Below are 26,177 nucleotides of genomic sequence, written 5' to 3' on the forward strand. Positions count from 1 at the left end.
AAGTATCAATATTTTTACAGGATTGTAATAATTGTCAATCTTATTAACATCGATGCAAGCGAAGGATAACAAGAAAGTCTGAAAAATAAACCTCACATTTTCACTACGTCGTTAATTTTATCCTGATTAGCGCAATTTTATTCCATCTCTGTTATTTTAATATTTATAACGAACTTTTTTAAGCCCGTTCCAACGTCTGGGTCTCTGACAATGGACTTGGATAGCGCCTGAACGAGTCTAATGTCCCGCATTATTTGCTACTTTGGATCTTGGCCATTAATTTACAGAGATTTCCTTCGCGTTTCTGAAGTTTCATCGCGTAACGATCCTCGTTATTCATCCGGTTGCGATTGCACACACTCGCTCGTTTTCTCCATTTGGCTTCTATCCAGCCACTTTTCAGTCGAGCGCATTGTTCACACGGCTATTTGCAACTTACAATGCAGCCAGAAATGAAACGAAACACGAAGTAATTGTAAGGAATATGATTGATTAAAGTGGAACCGGTAGAAATAGTCTTTATCCGTGCGTTTGGTTTCATCAAAAGCGCCGTTTAATTTGAATTCTTCCTCTGAAATATTTAAACGCCGCTAATGCTTTTAACGAGAAGAATGGATTATATCAGGGAATGGGATCGGTGGGATATATTTGGAATAATTGGAAATTTGATTATGGAAGATTTGATAATGGAAAATTTAATTCGACGCGAATAAATATTGCATTTTTAATTATCGGGGACGGATATTTAAAGGCATTTAACGCTTAAAAGCTTTAACTTCGATAAATCTGCGATAGCAGCGAGGTTCTTGAGCCATTGAACTAACATTGTTAGTGATATTTTGCTAGTCACGAGTTATAAATTATCAACACTAGTAAATTCTCTTGAGCATTAACAAGGAATCTTAGTAATAACATGAGTGAGATTACGCGTGTGAATCTGAGCAGTCATCTTTATCAATTTCCACGATGAAAAAGGTTTGTGATCGTAAAATGAGTCTATTAAAATTAAAGTTAGAAGCGCGTAAACTTATGTGAACAACTATCGATATTGATAAAGAAATCAACTTCCTATTCCATGTACAAGCACAGCTAAGCGTAAATCAATATCGTTTATCAAAGTAATGTCCATTCTGCTTCGTAATATGTGTTTGTCTTTTGTCAATAATAAAAATAAACGATAAACTGCAGTTTAATAAATACAATGATTATTATTATGTTTATTATTACAATATTATAATTACAATAATTATCATTGCTATTATTTATCAAACCGTCAGAACTGCTATGACAGTCTGTGAAAATTTCTCCTACGTTTTACATTTATTGGCATCGATGCTTCATTGTTTATATGGGACGCTACTGGAGCACAGAAATCTGTTAACACGAGATAATATATCGTAGAAGTATATTGAAAAGAAAATTATTAATAACTTCGCTAGATATGAAAGATACAACTTGGAGTTTCTTATTGAATTCTTTTACGAATTCATAAAGTACGTTATTTCTCACCGAAAACCATAAAACTTTCTTCTACCTTTGATAGTTTCCAAGATAGCCTCGACGAAAGTTCGGAGAATAGTTCTAGCCTTTAAACTTACATTATCGCAGTTAAGAAAAAAAATACGTGTCCCTTACTTTTGTCTGCTTTACAAACCTATAAAGTTTTATGAGAATCAACATTGGATGGCGAGTTCTACTTCTCTGCGAGTTGTACTTTATGGGACAACATTGTTCCTATTATCAACTCCGTAGTTTCAACCTTTCCAGATTGAAAGTAATCAAACTTTGATTTCTACAGAGTGGACAACAAGATTTACCCAAAATTACGATCGATTTAGTTTTCAATCGAAATATTGGCCGGCATCAGGGTATCGTTCAAAAGGTATTATACTAATAAGCATTCCTACGTTAAAATACATTTCACTGCAATGAACAGTGAAATAATCGCAGAATAATATCAATAAGCTTTTCACAAATGTTATTCCACGTTATTTGTACGTAATGCTTGCGTGGGATTAAATAGTTAAATGGATAGATTAAATAGTTAAATAATGGTTTAAATAATTAGCCATTTCAATTCATATAAAGAAGCAGTGAAAACAAGACGACAAAAGTTATAAAGGATCAATATGGAATATTTATGATTGTTCATATTTCAGTTCATTATGGGAAATCTGAATTTAATAAAACCATTCTAGTCACACAAATCTAACATAAAATAAGCCAAATAAATGGACGAAAGTAGAGATATGGTATACTGTAACAAAAATACTTTGACGTACAACTCGAATACAGGGAAAAATTATTCAAAATTATTCGAATTGATCTTGACAATATATTTGAAACAGATCAAAATCGGCAAGGCGTCGCCTATTCTAAATAATTAACAAATTTTATTTCCTTCCGATTATTTAATATCTCGTCATCAAATCTTTCATTCCGTTTCTTCAGAATTTTAACACTTTCGAGCTACCAAAATGAAGTAATTCTAAATCTCTCGCTTGGACAATCTCATGCGAATTTTGTTTTACGTGATTATGTTAATTTCATTTTATGTACTCATATAATCGCATACTTACTGTAAAGGCTTTAACCTGCCGATATTAACAAATAAATAATAAACGATAATAATAATACAAATTAAAATCACTAACAAGACAATCGGCGGGATTGCATGTGAAATTCCACTGAAAACCATCACGGCCCGTAACACCTACACGTATGTATATTGTTATAAGCCAGTATCGCAAAACCCCAAGCCAAAGAGCGAATATATCATAAACAAACGGGGGAAATTCGAAGGTTATCGAACTCGAATTCATTGAAACGGGCACGCGAAAAATATCGCGACTCGATTTCCGCGCGTTCGAGCGTCCGTTCGCAAATCTCCGAGCGAAATCACCGGCACGACGGGACAAAGATTCGTTTGCCGAGTTTTCAGAGAGAATTGACGGGAATGCGATTACGATTTCGCTTAATAGCACGGTGTTCCAGTGGAAAACGGGCTGGCGCGCCGCTCCATTCTTCCCACCCGCGGAAATTTATGTACATTCTATTTGCAAACCGCTCCCACCACGTCCCTCCCTGTGAAATTGTAAAATTTCTCGCGCGCGGTTCCACGATTCTACGCGATCTTCTTCCACCTATCTTTCCCTTTTTCTTTCTTTTTTTCCCCCCTTTTACCCCGTTAAAGTCCACTCGCTGGTCGATAGAAAACGACAGACAAGAAAAGCAGGAAATCTATTAGCCTCGTTAGCTGAGTTTGTCCGCACCGCTAACAATATCGCCTGCGATTAACCCGGCACCGGTTCGTGCGTAGCGGCACTAACATCGTTTCGCCGTGCGCGTTATCCGAGCTGCTAACGCGAAAACAGCGAATAGAAAGATCGTTCCGTGCGCCAGAGATAATACGCGTCGTTCTCGGCGGATAAACTCGACGAGGAAATTCGCTTGTACGAGAAAGAAACGAGCGCGTCGACGATGGAATCGCGGCGAAGATAAATCCACGCGCGGAGAAATGACGGCGAAGCTTCCTCTGGCTCGTGATCTCGTTTAGCCGACGCGCAAATGACGTAACGTTTTCGATCGAAGGGACACGTTTCCACGACCGTACCCTGACGCGGTCCTTTTTATAAAAGAAAAGAACCACATGCCACCACGAGAAGGGGAGGGAAAAGGGGAGAATACGAAATGAAAAGATTTTTCTAAACGGTGATGATGATTGGTCAGAAAGGTAAAGAGGAAAATATTGTCGATATATCTACATATAATTTGAAGGGAGGATTGAATTGATGGAAATTTGCATAATGTATTTTTTTTATAGTATCTTTGATACGCTGTGGTGATAGGATGCTATACCAGTAAAAGTATTCCAAGTGTTCTCCTCCAATTCGAGTTAAGAATAAGATAACGATATCTGTAAAGTAATTTGATTTATTCATTCGTGTTCGAATAGACAATTTGTATAGCTCAAAACGCACGAACTTCTTGATCCATTTATAATAACGGTGAATTTTGTAATCGATTTTTTTAAGAGTACAAACTAATGACAATTTATGATCAAATGTACTTCTTTAAGCAGTAGCATATCTAAAGAAAATCATATACGAGATTTATAAGTAATGACGCTAACAATATACTAAAATATAGCAACGTTATTTCTTGGTAGCTTCCAAATTGTTGGAGATATTATAAGAATAATTGTGAAGAACAGTTGTAAGTGATTTGACTGAAATTAAAATATAATTTATTACGCTACAAGTCTAGTTAGCTATAATTACTCTTCGTAATTTCCAATCGTTCTATTTCCGCTTCTCTATCGTTACATCAATTTGTTCAATCATCCATATAAACCAAATATAGCATACACATTTAATTATCAGTAAACGGGCAAACAAATAAATTAATAATAAGCAGAATATATCAACTCCTACGATATTCTGTGTTCGTTACTTGCTGAATTTTTTAGTTTGCTTAAAATAGTACCTATTTCAGAGAAAATTTGTTTATGATTTCAATTATGCAACACGCGTGGCAGATAATGAATTCGACGAATATTTTTCAAGAAAGAAAACCATGCACAGAAAATGTTCTATCCACGAAAAGGTATCTTATCAAAAATACTGATTGAGAATATAATTCACCTGTTATCTAATAAACCATTATACGAAAAACATAGAATCCTACTTCAGAAGTCAACATATACAGAATTGCCATTTTATCGCATTTCCCTCGACCTGATCAAATAAATCGATTGACCCAATTGTTAACTTAAATAACACATCTGGAAATATATCCCACGTATTGTATACGGGTATTTGAACGATCTTACATAAAGGTAACATACGGTGCAATTGTATTTTCATTAGGAATACGAAGCTTCTAACGTGTGTACAGATAAAGCGGAAATAATTTGAATATACAGATGGAATCTCTTACCAGAGTGTGAATTATTCAGTGGTTGTATACAGCAGAGATATGGAATAAATTTTGACGAAAATAGATTCTATAATAAATGGTAACAACGCGTTGTGGCAAAGAATTGCCAGATCCACGATGAAATTTTTAGATGAACAGCTTGAATGCGCGTAGCTAGAGATAGAGGGTGGATGAATTATTTTTTAATTATTCATGCGATAAGGAAGATCATCGATTCGTTCGACGCGAATATAAAAATCTTTGAACGATTCTTTTCATCAGTGCCATTTAGACGCCACTCCGTGGAATTGCGAATGTGACGTTGAATCTACCGAGGATCGAAGTGAATTTTTTTCTTCTGATTAAAAAGAAGTAAGTGAAAGAAATTCGCTGGAATGAGTGATAGTCTCTCGAAAGTTTGATCAAACTTTTTTTATAAGATATTAAACCTATCAGTTTTATCTCTTACACCTTATTTCCATCGCGTTTGGAATAATCTCTTCTTTTTCCATTGTTTTCTTCGTCATGCTAGTGAGTTAATAATTTAGAATTAATCCACTACATACGTTAAATTATATTCACATTACTTGCCTCGAAATAAGGACACGTTGTCATATCGCGATTGTTTTAGAAAATAAATGATTCAAAGTTGAAATCTGCTCTGTCGCTGCGCATCGACTGTTGTCTACTTTGCCAGATTTAAATGCGATCCTCTATTATAAAATTGCCGGAAATGAAGTTAGTTAAACGGATTTCGTAATAGTTGGTTTGTAATTTCCTGCGAAAAAGTTTAGCAACGCGGTATTGTGCCACATTAAAATACGTAGCGCACGCTATGTTAAAATGTTTTCAGCACCTACACTTTAAAGATGGTTACGTCGCAAATTTTGCAATTTCAGCTTCGAACGAAAAGACTTTGGTAACGGGAACTGGAGAGCTCTCGCTCGCAAAGAACTTTAAGGCAACTTCTTCCTTCCATTGTGACCGCGTACAATCGTGAAAATAAATCACAGAATGTTACAAATGTGGGCAATGGAAATAAAAATGATACCAATAGTACGTTCTGTACTAGAGTAATCGCTAAATATATCACCGAGGAAACTAGTATATTTCTACAAGTGAAAAACTAAATGTAACTTTGTTTCAGAACCGATAAAGAGAATAAAGTGGTGCGCGGCCAAATCCATAGACTCAGAGGATTAAATAAACTGAATTGTTTATTGGATCTAGATATACGCACGAGACAACCGCTCCGCTAGATCAAAAGTCAGAAATAGCTAAAATTAACAACGACTTTTAACAATAAACGAGAATGAAAGCATTAATATGGACGAAGGTTCAGAAAGTTAGAGTTCTGGAAATTCGTGCGTGAGTCGACAGTGAATTCGACAGAGTGGCTGAGTGACGATAATGGGCATGTTTAATGCGTATATAAGGGTGTGCATTCATACATATGTAGAGCCGAATATCTTTAAGAAGAACGGTCAGTGCGTGATGAGAATGAAATTTTAGAGAGTTAGGCAAGCGAAGTTGGTATTTGCAGAATTCAGAGCGTACAGGTGGGATGTTTAATAAAAGTAGCGTCAAACCAGAAACAAATATAATAATGCTGGCGTAATAAGATTATACACTGTGTATTTATATCTCAACCTGCTCGTATAAAGTGTATTCCCAAAACTTGTAATCTCGGGAAATGGAAATCATACAGAAACAAATTGAGGGTTACAGATGTAACGAAACAACGCTAACGAAACTAAATTACGAATTAAGTGTATCTCGTACAGACAAAGTACTTCTAAAAGAGAAGCGTAATTAAAGAGAAATGAATTAAAATCGAAATCGTGTACGGGAAAACGGGAATAATTACAGTTTGGTGACGAAGGTTCTCGACAAAGGTAGATCGAAGAAAAAAGAAGAACGACAATGGTATAGATTTAGCCAATTTTTATTTGGAAACCATCCCCTGTCGTTCGCGGTAAAAGTTTCTTTTTCGTATGCGGAAAGAGTCTCACGTTCGCGAAGCTGCTTGTTTTTCGTTATTTCGGAAAACGGATCCCCTGGGTAGTCCGCGGCTAGAATTACAACGAAGGCTCGCCTCTCTTGTCCACCCTGTTCTATTCAAACCTAGCGAAAAAAGCAAGAAACACAAATTCAATTCGTCGAAATTTAACGCCGACGTTGCTCGTAATTGCGCACACGTCTTCGCGATATCTCGCTCTTTAAAGCGGTAGAAAACATTTTTCATGACAATGCCGCATTTATTTTTATCATTTGTCGAAGGGAGACGCAAAATATTCGCTTTTCCTCGGCGGCCTTACGAGGGACGATCGCTAAAATATTCTGCAAATAAAGCTTGCCACGATTTGCAGGAGTTTTATCGCTCAGAGGGACCAAAAAGTCGATTTTTATAGTATATTGCACCCTTCGATGCTTTGGAATCTTAAAAATATGCTGCTCCACGGTTTGCGTAAAATTCGATAGATTTTCTACTCCTCTATGAATTATTGCTCTTGCAATATTCTTGATGCTTATGTTTCGCGTTGCTTCTCTTATCAATAGATTAATGCATCGATAGCGTTGCTCAAATTGTACTATTCGTAAATGTTTATTTCTACATATTTAATCGACATATTTAAATGACTTTGTTGATATCTGCAATAGCAAAACAATAACGCGTTATTCCGTTTTATCGAAGCAAAGAAATTCTTATAACTCGAACAATAAGTAACGTTTATTGGAAAAGAAAGAAGTTAAAGAAACTATACATTTGGAAGAATGACAAAGCGCATAATACACAAGAGGACGGGCTTATAAGCGATATTAACACGAATAATGGAATCAGAACTAAATTTTCAGACGGAACTGACTCTATCGCACCGCTAAACGTTGAACACTAATTTTCCGAAATCAGATAAAACCAACTTGCACGACTCCAGATCTCAAACTCTCTTGCGTACATATAACCTGTTCGGTAATTTCCCTATGAATAGCTAACAAGAATTCCACTTCACTTTGAGAATATTCTCGTTTCTCCATTTCCTCCGTTTCACCCTCTTGCCGCATGCCAAACTCCCTAAAATCAAAATAAAAGAAATAAAGAAAAAAGAGGAAACGTATCACGGAATCTCAAACGTCTTTCCGCTCGATCAAAAGTAAATTTCTCAACAGCCACGTGTCTGAGACTCCTTATCAATAATGCAGTGTCCCTATATACGTCACCGCGAAATCGCAGCTGAAACGCGACTGGAATTTCGAATTCTTGCCTGTCGAACTTGCGGATCCTCGAGAAGATCCTCGAACGTATAACTGGTAATCCCACTGGATCAGCGAGCACGTTGAAGAATTAATGCGTCCGTTAACGGGGCTGATACAGGCAACATTGTTGAAGCTGTCGCAATCGGAGAAAGCGTTGCCTCGGTCGAGGGCAAAGGGGACCGCGACGAACGAAAGCATCAGAAATCGAAGGGCGGCTTGAGACACGAGCGGATCAGATAAAATCGGCCAGAAAATAGAGAGGGCAGAGAAAGGGCTTGGCCACGATAAGGCCGTCATAAAAATGTTACGAACGATCGGGGTGACCCGATAGAGGGTCGAAGGTCCGATCTGTGTCCGATAAGACGCATTCACCTGCTTTGTAGCCGGCTGTGAGTAACGTGGCTATGTTTACTTAACTCATTGAAAAATTACGGTCACAGGGGTGGCCCTGTCGGCCCTGCGAGAACGTGTAACAAAGCAATCTCGCGTGATCCGCGCGAACGTGGAACACGTCGAAACACCGCTCGATAATCTGAAATGCGAGAACTCGTGGATCCGAGCGAGTTTACGGACGTTCCGCGAGTTCTCGTTGATTTATCGGATCGCACATGCGTATGTATTTCATCAGGAAGCACGGAGGAGGATAAGAGGCGAATTAACGCGACGTCCCGACGCAATCGATCGAACGCAACGGCACGAATATCCGATCGAATATCGTCGATAGGTGAGTAGTATCTACGACAAGTTATCGGGTATCCGAGCGTGTACCCGGTAGCGAGAACTCAGCTGGAAGTTTCCTGTATGCATAATCAGGCTACGTTTTCGTAGTCGATCGCTTGCCCGCTGCCGAGGCAGAAAGTTATTCCGCTTCTTGACACGTTTGCCATGCACACGGTTATTTGTAAGCCAAGCCCAGCTACGTGTTCCCGTGTTTCCGTTCTCTGCATATGATCTCAGTTCTACTATATACGGACCAAATAAACCGTCCGAATATTCCGATCGTGAAAATGTTCCACCATCTCGAGACTACTCGCGAAAATCGGTGCATCGGATTTACGGATTAAAATCGGTCGAACGGTTTGTTACGAACGTTTTTCGGCATGGTTAATTGAAGTTGATAAAACGACACCGGCGAAGTTTCCAGCGAATAGGATATTGGTAGTATAAGCAGAAGTACGTTCGTTGTTTCAACGCTGTTTATTGCTGTTCCGTTGTTTATCGCTCGAATACGTACACTCGATTTTACGCTGATCTTAATTCTTTCATTCCCGAGATAATTCGTAGTCACAAATACGTACCTATTTGTCTGTCATTTTTCTGCCTATGATTCGTACAAAGTTGTTAACGTATAAAAATATAAGAAAATTTAAAAATAGAAGGAAGGTTTCTGAATCTGTAATTCCTGGATTAATCTCTGATAAAAGTAAAGGATTAATTAACTTGTATTTCTCTTGTTTCCGCTCTTTCCTCTTCGGTGCTGTTTTGGTTTCATTAAGATCATTATCTCTTAATCGTTATTTGGACACTTATAGCTATAAATATTTACAAACTTAAGTTAATACTATATATGTGTCTATTTTTATCTTTTCTTCGTCTTACTACTACCGTAAATGTTAGTTTAATATACTATTTTCTATTTTATATAAAATACGTACAGCTATTTATTGAATTAATTCAATCTTTTAGAAACGTGGTCCATTAGTATCTCAATTTCCCTTATTAGCAATAGTATGCCACTCCTGCAATATTATGGTACTTGCATGATATGAATCGATATTCCGTTACAAGCTTCGAAAGATGTAATTAATGTAGCATACTTTTTCCTCGCTTTCGAAAATTCATATTTAAAATAATAAATCGATGATGCAATATAACACGAGGTTACTATACATTGTCAGACTTCACCTACGAAATTTTTGTCAGCATTAATTTTTTTTCTAAAAACAACATGACACGTAATAATAATATTTTCGCGAAAATGCGAATAAGTAGACTAACATATCAATGACAAGTAATTTATCTTACACTTTACAATTTACATAAACAGTTCAATCGATAGTAAATATTACTCTCACATAATACTCCCTTGAAGCATTCTACGACTATAAATGTATTAACTTCGTGTATTTCGTCGTACGATATTATACGGCAATTAAGATTTTAGAATAAAGATTAGTAGCTCCAAAAACACACGCTCAACTTAAGAAAGAAAGGGCATAAACACAGTTAAATTATGGTTCTATGTATACACCTCGCAAATGTTATGTTTGTTTGATACATTGCCTAGTATAATAACAAATACATCCAAAGTATAAGCCATAAAAAGTAGAATACGTTTCTCTTTTATAGAGTTTTTTAATGAGATCTAGCAAGAAATTGAATTATGCTGCAGTGAACATTTAACTGGATATTATTTATGAAAGCTTGAACTACGTTGCGCACCATTTTCAATTACGTTATAAATTAACGCTTCCTTGTTTCGCACGTTCTTTTTGCGAAGGTAGAAAAGTTGAGAGAACTTTCGTTCCACTAATGTAATATTATTGATAGAATTTATTATTCGCGTGGCAGCATTTTAAACTGAAAGTAGTTCACGATTTAATTTTCCAGGAAACATTGTGCCTCTTCCGTTGGGAGAAGCGAAAGCGTCGATAACATTTACAGGGCGAATATTGCTCAATTATTTAACAGTTGAACAAAAATTCTGTCGTGAATTACCTAACTTCACTAGCTCTCCTCTGATAAAAACATAGTGTCAGATTGATTGATATATGAAGATGAAATAGGACCATTACATATCCCAAGAAGAAAATACAAAATTATACCTTATATTAGAACTATCAATTTTACGATCTGTATCGACTGAATATTTTTATTCCTGTTAATTAATATCTACTATAATACCCAAAAGCCTCACGGCTTTCTTCTAATACTCTGTACATTTGCCTAACAAACGAATTAACTTTTCGATACTGTTTCATCGTAGCAAACATCATTTTAATATTCCACAATTACGAACGCTCAAAGTTCAACTTCATTCAACGCTAATCTCTTAATGAGAAATAACACAAACGTACACTAACCCATTCTAACTACTCACGGCTGTGGTGAATCTTCGCATCAAATTAATTACTCTTGCATAACCAAGCATTCATTCGGGCTAAGCACCAAAATCCCGATCTAAAACTATGCACACATCAACGCATCTTGTTCGAGGAGGACGTAATCCAGTGACAAAGCTTCTTCACCTGACTTTTTTTTCCTCTCCCGAAATCCTTTTCAAACTTCGATCTAAATCGAGCCACAGACACATTTGTTCCCGTAGCCAGACTAACGCAGCAGCCACAGGCTGATCGAGAGAACATTAAATTTCTCGGGTGTACAAGGCGGAAAAGACGGAGTCGCTAGCTGTCGATGTGGTCGAGCAGCAGGGAAAGAGGATTGAATTTAACTTCCCCTCCTCTCTGGAGTGCCACTGGCAAAGGGGTGGTTTCGAGGTCGAGGGCTGTCGACCGACCTCGACCGATCGATATAGCTACAGGTGTCCGAAACCCTATTCGTTCTGGACTCTCGTCGGAGGAAAAAAAGACCTGAGCACGGTGTCCACCGCTAGTTTCCATCACAGTCCACCATAGCAAAGCATCGTTACTTTAATCCGTTTTACTATGTAAGTTTTTCTTGGTCGAGGATAAATTATGTTTTCCTGCGGCGCTACTAGACCAGACACGCACATGAACACGCATAAGACGTGTAGGTATGTACATGGAGTGTCGTGCTTTGCGGCAAGGCTTCTTCGATCGATCTAGTTACAGGTGTTCGAAAGTACGTTCTCCGTTTGTCGCCGGAATATCTCAAACGACCTGCCTCGAGCGACATTGCAAAGCCCACGTCGCTATCCTCCTTTGTCGCCGTTTTTAGCGTCGTTTTTAGACTCGCGAGAAACTAAAGTATCGCACGCTACCGCTCAAGTGTGTCTGGATAGATATTTAGCTATCTTTTACAGGATACGATCTAAATTACACAATTCTGAACAAACAGTCTATAATGACGTGGAAAATGTTGGCCGAATATATCGCACGAGTAGACAGGAGGCGATTACTTCTGTAGAAATAAATCCAAAATGTAAAATACAATTTTTTTCATCCGTGGATAAGGTTTTAATATAAAGAATGTTAATTTCGCATGACGTATCTCTTAATCCCAGAATAACATAGTAAAGACCGCTATCGTTAATTCGTAGATTTAACATTGTATCATACTGCCATATGTATACTATACTAGGATAAGTTGGAATATAAAGTAGCATAAGTAATCGATGTGATAAAATATCAATGTTAACTGGCAACCATCCTAATCCGAAAGCCAAGGATTATAATGATGAATAAATGAAAATAATAAGTAACGTTCACATATATTGCCTACGCAAGTCGGTCAAAATCTCCATACACTTGTGGACGTGTGCAGTATAACTGGGATATTGATAAAACGAAGAAGTATAATCCGTACCACAAATCTATCAAACTGTCCAGATGCTTATGAGCAATAGCGTATGTCGCTCAGGAATGGATCAGCGATGGAGATGGACGGTTTTGCTGATCGGTCGCGAAGCTCGTTTAAACTTCTCGTATATTTGAAATAATGGATAGCTCGGTACATAAATTTTAATAGCAATTGCACCGACGAGTTTCCATTGGTGGTTTCAGGCGGAGATTTATGCTACGAAGCACTCGCGCCGGTTCATTCTTCAACGCTGCAACCTTCGGCGGTCTGAATTTATCTTGCCACTTTGTAACTGCGACTGCTCTCTGCTCTCTCGTACACCTCTGACAATTCTGGCTTTGTAGAAGTCTGACTTTGACTTTCTACGACTCTAAATGGTCTTTATCGTATCACGAAACTCTCCGTTTGTAAGAGCGATGCCGACATCCTGAAATTCTCTCGGATACCCGTGTTTTAACCCGAAGAAGACTAGATTTATCTCACGTAATTCGTCGTCACCAAGTAGAACTTCATACGCAGCTTCTAGATCCACTCCTGTTACTAGTTTAATCCTACTGCGTTCTTCAAGTCGATCTCGATCCGTTGTATTCTTTTTAATATCGAAAAAGTACTTCTCAGAAGTTTGAGCAAGAATCGTTAATGATAAATGTGAATTCTTGTGTTTCAATTTCGTATTGAACATTTAAAAGTATTTATAGAAGTAAGAGCAAGATCGGAAAATAAAGATTCAAGGGTCGTAACAAGATCAAATGCAAATGCGTGCTTGTGCTTCGGTTTTTCCTTGCTTTGCGTATTACGTGAATTCTGCATACTTTTTACACCTTCTCTTCTTGCATTTTGCACAAGCGTGTAGTTATCTTTTGACGACAGAAACATGTAAATGTTTCAGGAACGAGTGAATTAATAATAACCACGTTTCCAGAAAATGTGAAATTATTTCATACTCCCGACTTCTATAAGACAAAGTATTTAATTACATTTTTTGTTTCATGTGTTCGTCACACCACGAATTGCACTTTTACCTTCATCGAGCATTGTTTTCTCCGCCAATAGATGATGCTTGAAAACGTTCAAAACCCGGACGTTCTTTTTCGTTTTACCAATCAATGCGGTGCGCATCGGGTTTCAGATATTTCATGAACTTTATGCTCGCGTTGCATCGCGATAAAGAGAGACGTACACAGGCGATGATGAAACATAGACTGAACCGTTCTAAGGTTTTCTATCGCTCGATGTTGTGTGTGTCAGAAAAGCCGATATAGATCAACTTGTCGATAAGTCGAAAATACTGAGCACAAACATTTCGTTTCGTATGTAACATTGCGTAACGTGAAATTCAAGTGTACTTGCCAATTATTCGGTATAAATTGTTGATAACGATAGCGAAGACAGACGAAGCAATCATATCTATTAATAGCAATAATAAAAAACAGCTAGTAATGAAAAGTGATGACCTATTACTGTACTTTGCTGTACACTCAGGTACAGCGAAAAATGATTGTCAAATGCTCGCAACATTTTTTTAAATAGACATAGGAATAAGCGTAATATATAAGTCTATTCCTTTGCATAATTTTACAAAGAATTCCCTTATATTTGATGCGAGAAAAAAATTCATTAAAAATAGAGGAAAATTGTGAAAGCAGAGTAAGCGAGGAAGATGCGATTATACAACGAATCTTAAATCGTTATCGAGAATATTGCATTCTTCTATGATTATAGGGCTTGCAATTATACTAAACTTATTGCTAATCGAATGTAATTGTTCAAATGTCAAAGTTCGAGAAACGTTTCTTTGAAACGAAGTTCTTTCTGATCCTTTAAGACTTGTTGCGTCACCCAAGGACCACGGAACAAGGAGATGTATATATATAGATATATATAGAATATTAAAGAAATTTACAGAACGCTTATTAGTTTTATTGCATCAAAGAGAGTACGCTTTGGAGTCTTTTGATCAGCGAATACGGAACATGAAATTTAATTAGGAAGTACCAGCTATTTCGCAAAACTGGTACATGTTACGAGACTATTAAAAAACGAACCCCATGTTATTTGTTTATAGAAAAAGTAAATGATGGTTTTTATATTCGCTGTAAATAGACTGCGAATTTTTATACAAATTCGCACTTTTATTAATATAATTAAAAGAACGAAACCTAAGCACAGATTAATTCCGCCTACTTAATTTTTGTACTTTACGTGCGTTACATACACCTGCACGCCTTCAAATTTCCTATAAATACATAAAACTCCGCTAAACTAAGTCTACTCTTTACGAGCATTTAGTTTAATTGGACCTTTCGTTTTGTTTCGCCCCTGTCCATGATATTAGATCGACTACGCGAGATATAGTAGGTATCATTCACAACAGGGCGCCTAATTATCCTCTTTGTTATTAGCGGTATGAAAGGAACCCCTGATGAAACTCGAATGGTATCATAAAGAAAATGAGATATAAAGATAACTTTTTGTTAAGAATACTTTTTTCCCAGAGTATCATATATTTAACGAAGGCTAATCGTACGTAATATTTTTTAACCGATGATACTTTTCATTGCGTGGAATCAAAGCCTTCTTTCTTTAACAATTAGATACCCTTGCCTCTTCGTTATGAATGTCACCGTAGAAAGTAATATTCAAAGAGAACCAGTAGCAATCAATATAACAGTAAAACGGCACCGATACCGCAGCCAAAGTACCACCGATAAATTTATTCCAATAAAACGGGAAGCGGCGATATAAAGATCATCCGCACATTTTCATTGCAGCCAAGCATATCGACGTCGTAGAAAGTTTCGTCTAAGGAACATTAAAGGGCCCGGGGATATTCGATGCAGCGAATACACGAAAACGCATAATGGCTCCTTTGATACCATCAAGAGCTCTCTACTTTTACGTCGATCTGACTGAGCGAAACGCCGCGGCTTCTGCTTACCTTCCTTTACGCAACTCTCCCTTCGCCCCTACTATGTGACTTATGATCGAGAAAAGACGCATATATACATGTATGTATGTGTATATATATATATATATACACACATGTATATATACATGTATACATACATGTATATACATATATAAGTTTTCAAGGCGGTGAAGGGATGTGTTTTCACGACGGCCAGGAAAGCAGCGCAAAAGGCGAACAGACAGAGTAAAAGAGATTTAACGGCGCGCGCGTGGACTCCTAATAAAATGGCACTTGTTACTCAGACGGAGGAGCTCTGTTAGTGGTTTTACACAGAATCTGATCGAATAATATGTACAAGAAGACTTGGAGCGATTCCTTTATAAAAATAAGAAGAAAACATAGAATAACGTTATTTCATAGGATACTTTGATTTTAAGAAAACCGACGCTAAATGTTTTAGGTAATTAGAAGACATAATAGGAATTCGTTAATTTTTCTCTGCTGTTCGCGGCTTTACATTCATATCATAGAGGTTCGTGTTTAGATAAGCCGATTCAACCGGTAGAACTGCATTTAATCGGACAGAAACTAAAATTTCGTACACTTGGCTACTTAAACGATCTCGTCGTAAATCTCAAGTTATGCTTGTGTTCGTGGCATTAGGTAATGCGGAACACAGATTGAAGCACACCGTGAACGATATTCGCGGATTTTATTCTTCTCTGTTCGTTTGAATATAGAATTCTTCTCTTCTTTGCAGTGACGAAAATTTCTATGAATACTTTCTAGCTATGTTTCAAACGTTTCGTTCGCCATCGGAAAACCGCACAGAGGCGGTCACGGATTTTTAACATAAAGGGTAATCTCTCTCTCTACCACCATACCACAAGTTCGCTTTTTTATTTTTCATTAATACGCTCGTTCGTTTCTTTCCTTTTGCGCTACACGCTGGAGAACGAAGATACGCATGATATACCGTATGCGGGAAAATTATCGATGTCGAAATTGCTATTCCGACACCGTGCGGTTACCACACGTCCAAAAAACAGACATTTGTATAGGCTTTAATTTCCACAATTCATCCGACCGCAAGGAAAAAAGTAGAACATCGATTTGTGTAATTCCGTAATAAGAAAGCCACGTGCATCATTGAAAACGTAATTACAGTTCAATTTGCCCAGATCGCGAACGCATTAAAGACCAATACAGCGAACATAAACACGAAAAATCCATCGGTCGAGACTTGGAAAACGTCGAGCACGCGAAACTTCTGCAACCTTCGTAGAACTGAACGCGTTCTAAAAAAACGAAACTTTCTTCGAACGAAACGAGAAAACGAGCGAAGATTTTCCAGCGATTTTTTCCCTTCTTATACACCAGTCTTCTAAAAAGTTCACTCGTGACGTTTCGTTTCAAAATTAAAACTGGTCGTCTCGCGTGGCTGCGGGAAACTTTCTCGAGAAAGAATCGACACAATTCCAACGCGCGGCTGTTTGGTTTGCTGCAGTCGTTAGCTTCGGTGAACATCCTCTTCGCTGTTCTTCACAGCCTAATTTCCAACGAATCCGAAACTGATGTTCAAACCGGAGGAAACTGGGTCAACCGATCATCATGTTCACGCTCATATTCCGGAGAAATAGGAAACGCAAGCGCGTTTTTCTATCGACCACCGTATCCTTCAATGGCCGAGAAAGAGAGAAGATCCTCGAGCAGCTTTTCCGATCGAGTAATCACTCGGCGAAATTGTTGTTCTGCCGTCGACAACCGATCACGATAACAGCCGGTGCTGATTTGTATCGTGATATCGATACGCGGCCAATTACGTTGTTGCGTTGCTTCCTGCAATCATTTCAGACGTCGTGTGCACGCAGATGACGGTGTATCGACTCGTTAATTGACTATCATTGGGAGAAACTGAATTGAAGTATAGTATATCCATGGCTGATAGATTTCAAGATAATTAGAAACTTCATTATTACGGACATTTACTATAGGATATTCAGTTAATTTAGTTACACGAACATTTGAATTCCCGAATAATTATTTGGAAGAAATTAAAGAAATAACTCATCCTGTACATGTTAGCATAATTATATGAACTACCTATCGTTATATCAATCTTCATTGAAAGATTCTTTTTTATTCAGATATCTGAACGTTCTGTTAACAATATATATTTCCTTTGTTGCTATAATATGAAAATGGTATTATATGTGTTAATACCGTTTATAAAATGGCATCAAGAAGAAAACGTATAATAGATACTAACAGTTAAAACGGAACGAGAGATACTTCAAAAGCTAGAAAACGGTCACGGTGTTGCAAAAGTCGTAAAAATGTACGTAAACCTATTGTTGAAGGCATTCCCTCTTCGAAGCATTTACGGTATTAGGAAAAGATCATTTAAGTGGTCTAAGCCACAAATAGGATACAATTCAAAGCAACTTAATACGTGTTTATCCGATTTAATAGAAAAATTGTTCTTTGCTATCGTTAGTAACGATATTACTCCTGATAATAAATAATTAGTTTCTTTATGTAAAAACACCCTAATCCGAACGATCATGTCCCTCTATCAACTCCGATATCGGAGGTCTCACTACATGAAGAATAATAATCCGATGGAATATCAAACTTATGCTAACTACTCATCGATTGACATTTACAAGAGAGATTAGATTATACCATGCCGATGATCAAAGGTCTTAAAAAATAGGTGAGAAAATAAAAGTTTAGTAGTATAAAAAACAGATTGATTAAACAGATCGATATAATTAAACGATATCATCGGATTTTATATCGCTTGCTTTACGTATAATATCACACTAATGCTTATACTATTTCTACAAGTATAGACTATAATTCACTATCGAGCTTAACAGGAATAAACTTGCGATATCGTAAACAGTGCTCATAAACAAGCGTAAGATCAGCATTTCGAAATCAAAGCTTACAGGATTTCAAGGTCGAGCAATTCCTCGTGTTAGCAAGCTGCAAGATCTCTCAGTTCATTCTGTTTATTATTACTATTATCCTGAAAGTAGTAGTAAGTAGAAGTAATACTACATGAACCGTGAAACAAGAGGGGCAAGACGCGTCAGGGGAAGATACGAAACAGAACGAGAGAAAATGGATGAGAGAGGATGTTCAGCAGATCGCGTGGCCGCCACCAAGGAACTAGGCCAACCGATGACCTTCCTGCAATAAGTAAGTAAGGTGATACACACCACTGTGGAAAATTATAACGGCAATTCCCCAAGAAGCTCGTTGAAATATTCATGAAGAATCGTTAACGAGAAAGAAAGCCGATTGGTCGTTAACCCTACAAAATTACACGATACAAGTCGAAAAATTATACAATACAAGTCGTAAAGTATGTATGTATGAATGCATGTATGTATGAATGTATGTATTTATGTATGTATGAATGTATGTATGTATGTATTTATGCATCTATGTATACACGTATGATAGCGATTTCTATTGGATTAAAAATATGTATGTTTAATAGAATGAATACTGTACGAAAAAATAAAAGCCTTACGTTAAAAAAGAAAAATTCGTTGCATGTGTTTCAGATGAACCGATTTTGCGTTCGAATAACCATTCGCAGTGGAACGTGAAATGGAACGTGAACGATAAATGTATTCACGATATAAAGTGCAACATACATAGTATCCCGCGAAACAGAATATTTCAAAGAAACAGCAATATTTCACACATGATTTTATGAAACATTACCTCGAGAGTTTCGATTATTCGAACGCTTTATTTCGTTCTCTTGATTCCCCTTCTACTAGATATAGTCGGCGAATACGAAACTCCTACAAACATTGGAAGATATTTCTTGAACTGAACAATGTTCATTGTAGCGGTCAATGAAAAGCGTATAATAAATTGTTAATAAATTATCGATGGCGTTTTATCACTCCAAATATGAAGAACAGTTTTATGTATCTGAAACAAATCCTTATTTCGGTGTTGTGAATTTTCGAGCGTGCATCTGTAAATTTCTCGGTTATTGGATTGCCCTGCAATCCAATACGTACATCTTGTGAAATATTTTCTGAATGAACTTGCAGTGAGCGAAATAAAATATCGGACACAAGTATCTTTAATCGTACACGCTGTAATGTACTGTATTATTCGGTTGGAACAATTGACAGACGTTCAATGTTTTCTAATCCTCGAATAGCAATGAATCAGTTTCTTTGTAGATATTTCGCTTTTATCCTCTCTGAATTACTAGATATGCGTCGTAATCCATTAATAAAAATTCATTACTGGAAAAAGTCTCTTCGATTTGTCTTTGATACTATTGACAATTTCCAGATTCTTTGGTAAAATAATTCTGATATTACGTGAACACTGTAACATATTATAAAAATAGGATTCTTAGATTTTAGCTTTATCGAAACACCAGAATCATTCGACGATACAGTCCTTATCGGAAATAATAGATTCAATAACAAATGCACAGTTTATTAAACCAATCGTTAGTTTCCCAATATCGCAAAACCCTTTGGAAAGAAAATCAACGATACAACGTGCATCGAAGAAAGCAAGTAGTTGAATAGCAAAGTGATATCGGATATCAGGAACTATGGATCGGATACTACTGATACTACCGATGTACTGACGTTTTCTCGGATGTCTGTTGACTCTGTTGTATCTACCAACGGAACGTCGGAATCGTTTTCCAAAAGGACAGGATTCTCATTGAGAAACCTCTGACCGATACATGATTCACTGTGGCTCTCGTTAATATCAGTCCTCTCGGAGAATAATTTGAATATTTCGATAATGCAAATCAAATAGCTAAAAATATATATACATAAACAAAATTAATCTCCAAATAAAACGCTTTTATTTATAACGAATTTAAACGGGAGATTTTTTTAGTTTCGTACGCGTAGTTGGTAGTATAGTAATTTCGTTGCGATTTTTCGTCCGACCGACGAACACACTTGACACCAAAGGTGATACCATATCCAGTGCTAAAATATCATGATATCAATGCGTTAAGATGTCAATATGTCAACTGCATCGACATTGTCACGCGCTTTCAAGTTTATACGTGGAACGGGCGTTCGAGAGCAATACTGTAACTTGCGTTAATTTACGAAAATGAGAAAATGTCAATCTGTCATCACGTCAAGGTATTACATTATCGGACATTAAAGTCTAACTTTAAATCGTTTTAAAAATCCGGCCAATCACCGTGGAAGCTTGACGTGTATCGGAACTAAGTAATTGTAGCTCAATTTGTGAAAAAGCTTTTCAAGATATTTACGAGACTCGAACAGAATTATGCGTCGGAGTATCCCAATTATCTCGCAAAATCACGTTAACGATACAAGTTAATTCTACTGTATGAACTATGCTTCTTTTTGTTATCCTTTTAAACATCTCGAGATTCCCAGAGGCGTTCCTTTCAAGTGCTCGCGAGGTTAAAAGTAAAAGATTTTAATATTTTACCAACAACGAGAACGAATACCTTGATTTTGTAGAATGAAAATTCGTTACCTGTAATTTGAATTTCATTCGCTTATAGGCAAAAGGCTAAATATGTAGATTTAATCGAATTAAGGAAAGCTAGCAATTCACATTCAAAGCGGGTAACTATTTTACGATAATAAAATACACTAACCACACTGACGAACAATTGGATATATAAATTGAAAATATATAAATATATGGATAATTTATAAGCTATAAAGTGTTAATAAATAATCTTTAATTCCTGTTTAAAAAATCAAATTCCAATTTAGAAAAGTTGGATAAATACATGAACCTCTATCGTATTCAGATACAATTAAAGAACTGAAGGAAAAGTTGGAACACATGACAAGATCTTTAATTTGAAAATGCCATACATAAAGTTAAACTGTAACGGGAATCTCTATACGTTTTCAAACTTGAAATACTCATTATTATACGCATTCGTAAAGGCTTGGAAATTCATTCTGAAATCCTTTAAATAAATATAGATCTTATAACATCGTTACCCGTGCTTCTTTCGTTTCTAAAGAAAGATACACTTGCACCACTTTTCCACCGAGTCTCTCAACTGCGTCCGTCTTATCTGTTTATTTTTATAATTTATCCATTTTGTTTTACCCTTGACAAAGCATAACCGATATATTTCCCCTCTTCCGCAAACATTTTCTTTCGCCGTAAAGCATACTCTGCTGCGCGTAGCCTTCGGCCTGTTTCACAAGTTGGCGAACAAAAATATTTGTCCGACGTTTAGACGTTTATCATAAACGTTCATTCACGATCCGCGACACGAGCGACTTGAAAACGTAACAGTAACATGAGTTTGATGAAACGCGTGTAAAATATACCTTGCAATTTACCAGGGCTTGAGCAAACGCTCGTTCGCTCCGATTTCCACGTGGATAGATAAAATGGGGGAACACAAGCATGGAACAAATCGTACGATAAATTTCCGCGGCAACGTTAATTCTTCACGAAGGATCGTAACGACTTGGCGCAGAAACTAAGAATTACGCGAGAGTATCGCGCGATTCGGCCAAATCGAGCTCCTCGTCCCTTCTTTACCAATCTATTTACCCTCTGTAACATCTTAAATCTTGCGAAATAGTTGCTCCATTAATTAAAGCCTTTCAAGGGTAACAGGCATGGAAAGTTATCTGACTCGACGCGTTCCGTAGAAAGTTCAAAGAAAAGCCTACGCGCCCGGTCAAATGTCAAGCTACCGATCACTGAGCAAGCTAAAAATATACTTCAGCCAGCTAAAAAATAAAATACGAGAGATCCTATTCAGGTCCTCCCACGCGAGAACCTGGTCTTAAGGTACGGGATGGATTCCGAAGAAGCTCACGAACGATCTGTCCGCCACACAGAATCGCGATATTGCCGGGAAGATGTGAGAAAGAGAAGTGAGAAAGAGGACGGGGACAGAGGGTCGTAAGTTTCTTGGCGGAGCTAGTATTCCTCATGCGAGAGAAACGGAAAGGAAAAGGCGAGAGGGAAGGGACGTCGTCCACAGGCAACCGTGTTATTAAAGAAGGGTGAGATGGGTCGAGGTGCGAATACGTACGAGATTCCTTGCTTCCTTTCAGCGTGCTGTCGTCGATACTAAACGATCTTGGAAGAATCGCTCGGAACAATAGAAACGTTCATGGTTTACGTCGCGATTCCCGACGAAAGAAACGACCAAGGTGTAGAAGGAACGGGCCCGGAAGCGTGTACACTCGCGAACTAAGGAGCAAAGGCGAGCAAATTCCGCGAAATACAAAGGAAACCATGCGACTGAGCGTTTGCTTTGCTTCCGAGCGAAACTCCGGGCACGGATTAATTTGCGTTTTCGAGATTGTAAAGTCCAAGTTACTCAGCAACTCCGTTACATATCCGCTGCGCCGTCGCGACATAGAAAACGACCAGTCTCGGCACGAGTGTCCGACTAATCTCTTACGCCAACCACATTTCCATCCTACTTTTCAACGGCTCGTTAACCGTACGCTTCGAGAATGAAAAAGAAAAGAACAAAGACCTGAACTGGATCACTTGACTCGGTTCTTTCAACCACTCGAAGAATGCGTTTTAACGCGTAAACACAGTGTTCGACGATTGCGTAATTGCAGGATTTTCTATTTTCTTTATACACGACTGTTCTTTGTTTAATATCCTTTCAATAGGTATAGTTACGAGCATCGAAGTTACGTATAAAGAGAATATGCATTTTAATAGTTTGATACAATGGACTGAGAGGCAGAGAGGTGGGTTATTATGATCGATGAGATAAGCAAGTAAAATTAGTTGTTTGTCCGAAACGACACGATACATGATGTATCATTGCTGAAATAGAAAAAAAGTAAACTTGTAATTCCATCAAACTTAAAGAACGTTGTAACTGATTCTTAGATTCCACATGAACTTTTCCGTATAAAATTTTCAATGATTATTTTCTTAATCTACATGCAATATCTTAATTTATATAATGCAATATTCTTGTTCAACGTTACTCTTAGCGGTTTTTTAAATTTCATTTAGGAGCACGTTATATATCTTAAATTTATAATAACATTAATACTGTTCGTGACTAAATTCTCATGTTTATTCGTGGAATTGTCCAGATCATTTATTTCCTTCATAGTAGACGTTTCGCAGTTCGCTTTGCAAGTTTCAGAAATAATTAGATTGTACTATATAAGCTTTCTTCGACGTTCTTCGTTATTTTCACGAATGCATCAAACTTTCATAAAACTTCAGTTAATCTTAGCTTCTTAATCACTCGTCCACTTATTCGATTATAGAGTTCTCTCACACACATAGCCAAATTTATCAAATATAAAAATAATTCGCACTTATTCGAGAATTGTTCGCCTCGGAAGGTCATAAATAAAATAATGGAATAATCACGATAAAAATCACAAAGAGATATTCACTTTTATCACGATCAACTGTTAAAATGTGAACTGCAAACATGTTTATCGATATAGGAAAAATACACAATCAATGGGGAATATAGCTACCAATGTTTAATAAGAAATGTAATTACAGGAGGACTGAAGATCGACGAAATTGTCATGAATTCGCGATTTTACGAACAGATCGATCGATAGATAACATCGTAAGCGCTTGCAGAAGCATTGCGTCGAAAATCAAAATTGGATCGAGTATAAATCCCTTCGGAAAATTCGAACGAAAAACTTAATCTTAACACAACCTGATCCGCCGTAAACTTTCGTACGTGACGATAAGATGTAGGAAAATTGCCATCAAGAAAGCTAGCAGACCTAGCGCGCGAACTCAGCACGCGATTTCGTCGACGATAAAATCGAAGAAAATCCGTGGGGAAAATTGCCGCGACGTTCGTTAATTAATTAATCCATGTAACTTCTTGCGTGTTTCTCCGATGAAAAAATACATGGTAACATATGGAAAATATATGGAAAATAGAAGGTAAAATTATGTAATTCGAGGAATTACAGTGAAATATAATTTTTGAACGAGTAGACATTAATTGATAACAAAAAGCTTCCTTCCAGTGCCACACGTTCACTTTCTGATACTTTATTAGGTAAAATTGAAAGAACAATTGAGCACATTGAAATGAAAATATGGGTATGACAGAAATATGTAAAACTGATAGATAGAAAAGTAATTACAGTTATTTCGCTAATATTGCCTTCATATTTAGATATATAATTATTTTGAAGAAACGATCTAGAAATTTACAATTTTATAAATTATAATAATACTATTATTTCAAAGAAAATAGTAGTATTTGTTTATTGTCTGTATCAGTCGATTATTATTTCTCCGCTAAAACTGAATCAGATACGACGATGCAAATTTTGCCTTGGTAGAAGCATAAGTACCGCTCTTTAACGAAACAAGTGTTTAGTTTTTAACAAATTATCTGAATAAACGAATTCAGATGATAAAAAAGAATCCTATGCGATCTTTAATAATTCTTCGGTTTCATAAAACAAGAAGTGAATGTGGGTCAACGAAAAATATATACCACCAAAACGATAGATCGTGTATAGATGTGTGTTCATGTTGCTATAGATTATCTTCATTTTACCTACGTACTAAAAGTGTACGTAAATTCAGGAATCATCTCTTTTCAACAACATATTCACTACGCTTACATACTCATTTTAACCAATATTTTATAATAATTATATAACACTTTTTATATATTAAAAAGCATATCCGTTTACATCGTGAAATTTTCATTACTATCGGATTTTGAATCCAAAAAATACTCTACTTTGCTAAAAGTATAATTGTGCAACTTGTCGAGTATCACTTATCAAACGAAAAATTGTTTGAAATCACGTAAATACTTTAAGAGAACATCATCAGATACGCTTCTGTCCAAATCAGCGGACACTTACAACTAGTACATTTAGAATGAGAATAGATAAGTTGTACTTACAAAATAAAGTTGACGTTCGTTAATCGTTTGTATTATAAAACAATAGAATTAAACTATGTTACGCTTTAAAGATCTTATGGCAAAACCATTTTTATAAAAATTAAATTAAACACTAACGAATGTCCAATTTATGATTATGAGTATACTTCGTTAGCTATTTCAAATGAACTAGAAATGGGGCGACATACGTTTCATTTAGCGATATTACGAACATTAAATGCTGTCAAACAAAATGTACAGAAAGCCCGTATCTGCGAGCTGGATTGTTAATTTATTCGATTGTGTTTGCTAACACGACCTGTTACACGCGTCGCGTGCAATCAATGCGCGCGTCACGGCGCTCGCAAATGTATCTAGTGTTAACATTAAAAATAAAATATGCAATTTCGCTTTCTCTCGCAACGTTCCATCTTACTCTCGTTCGCAGATTAGCGCGACCAACGAATCCGAACGATAAGATCGCCATGCAATCGCGAAACCATGAGAATCGTTGAAAAGTAATTAACAAGCAGCTGTTCTTTTTGTTCGGCGAACATTCGATCAATGTACACCCGAGGCGAAGGCAACCGCGTGATAAGGGGCGAAAAGCACAAGAGATCGTCGACAGAATGGAACGTTCCTGGGGAATCGGGGAAATAGGAGCGGAAATTAGTCGATTAAAACAGGATCAAAACCATC

General features: G+C 36.9%; 1 protein-coding gene across 9 annotated transcripts in view; it reads right to left on the reverse strand.

Annotated features, from left to right (window-relative positions):
* Window positions 1-26,177, reverse strand: part of LOC126919547 (regulating synaptic membrane exocytosis protein 1) — a 151,740-nt gene that overhangs the window by 124,475 nt on the left and 1,088 nt on the right. The gene's annotated exons all lie outside the window — the stretch shown is intronic.

This window comes from Bombus affinis, chromosome 8 (assembly GCF_024516045.1).
Source record: "Bombus affinis isolate iyBomAffi1 chromosome 8, iyBomAffi1.2, whole genome shotgun sequence".
Classification (NCBI taxonomy): domain Eukaryota; kingdom Metazoa; phylum Arthropoda; class Insecta; order Hymenoptera; family Apidae; genus Bombus; species Bombus affinis.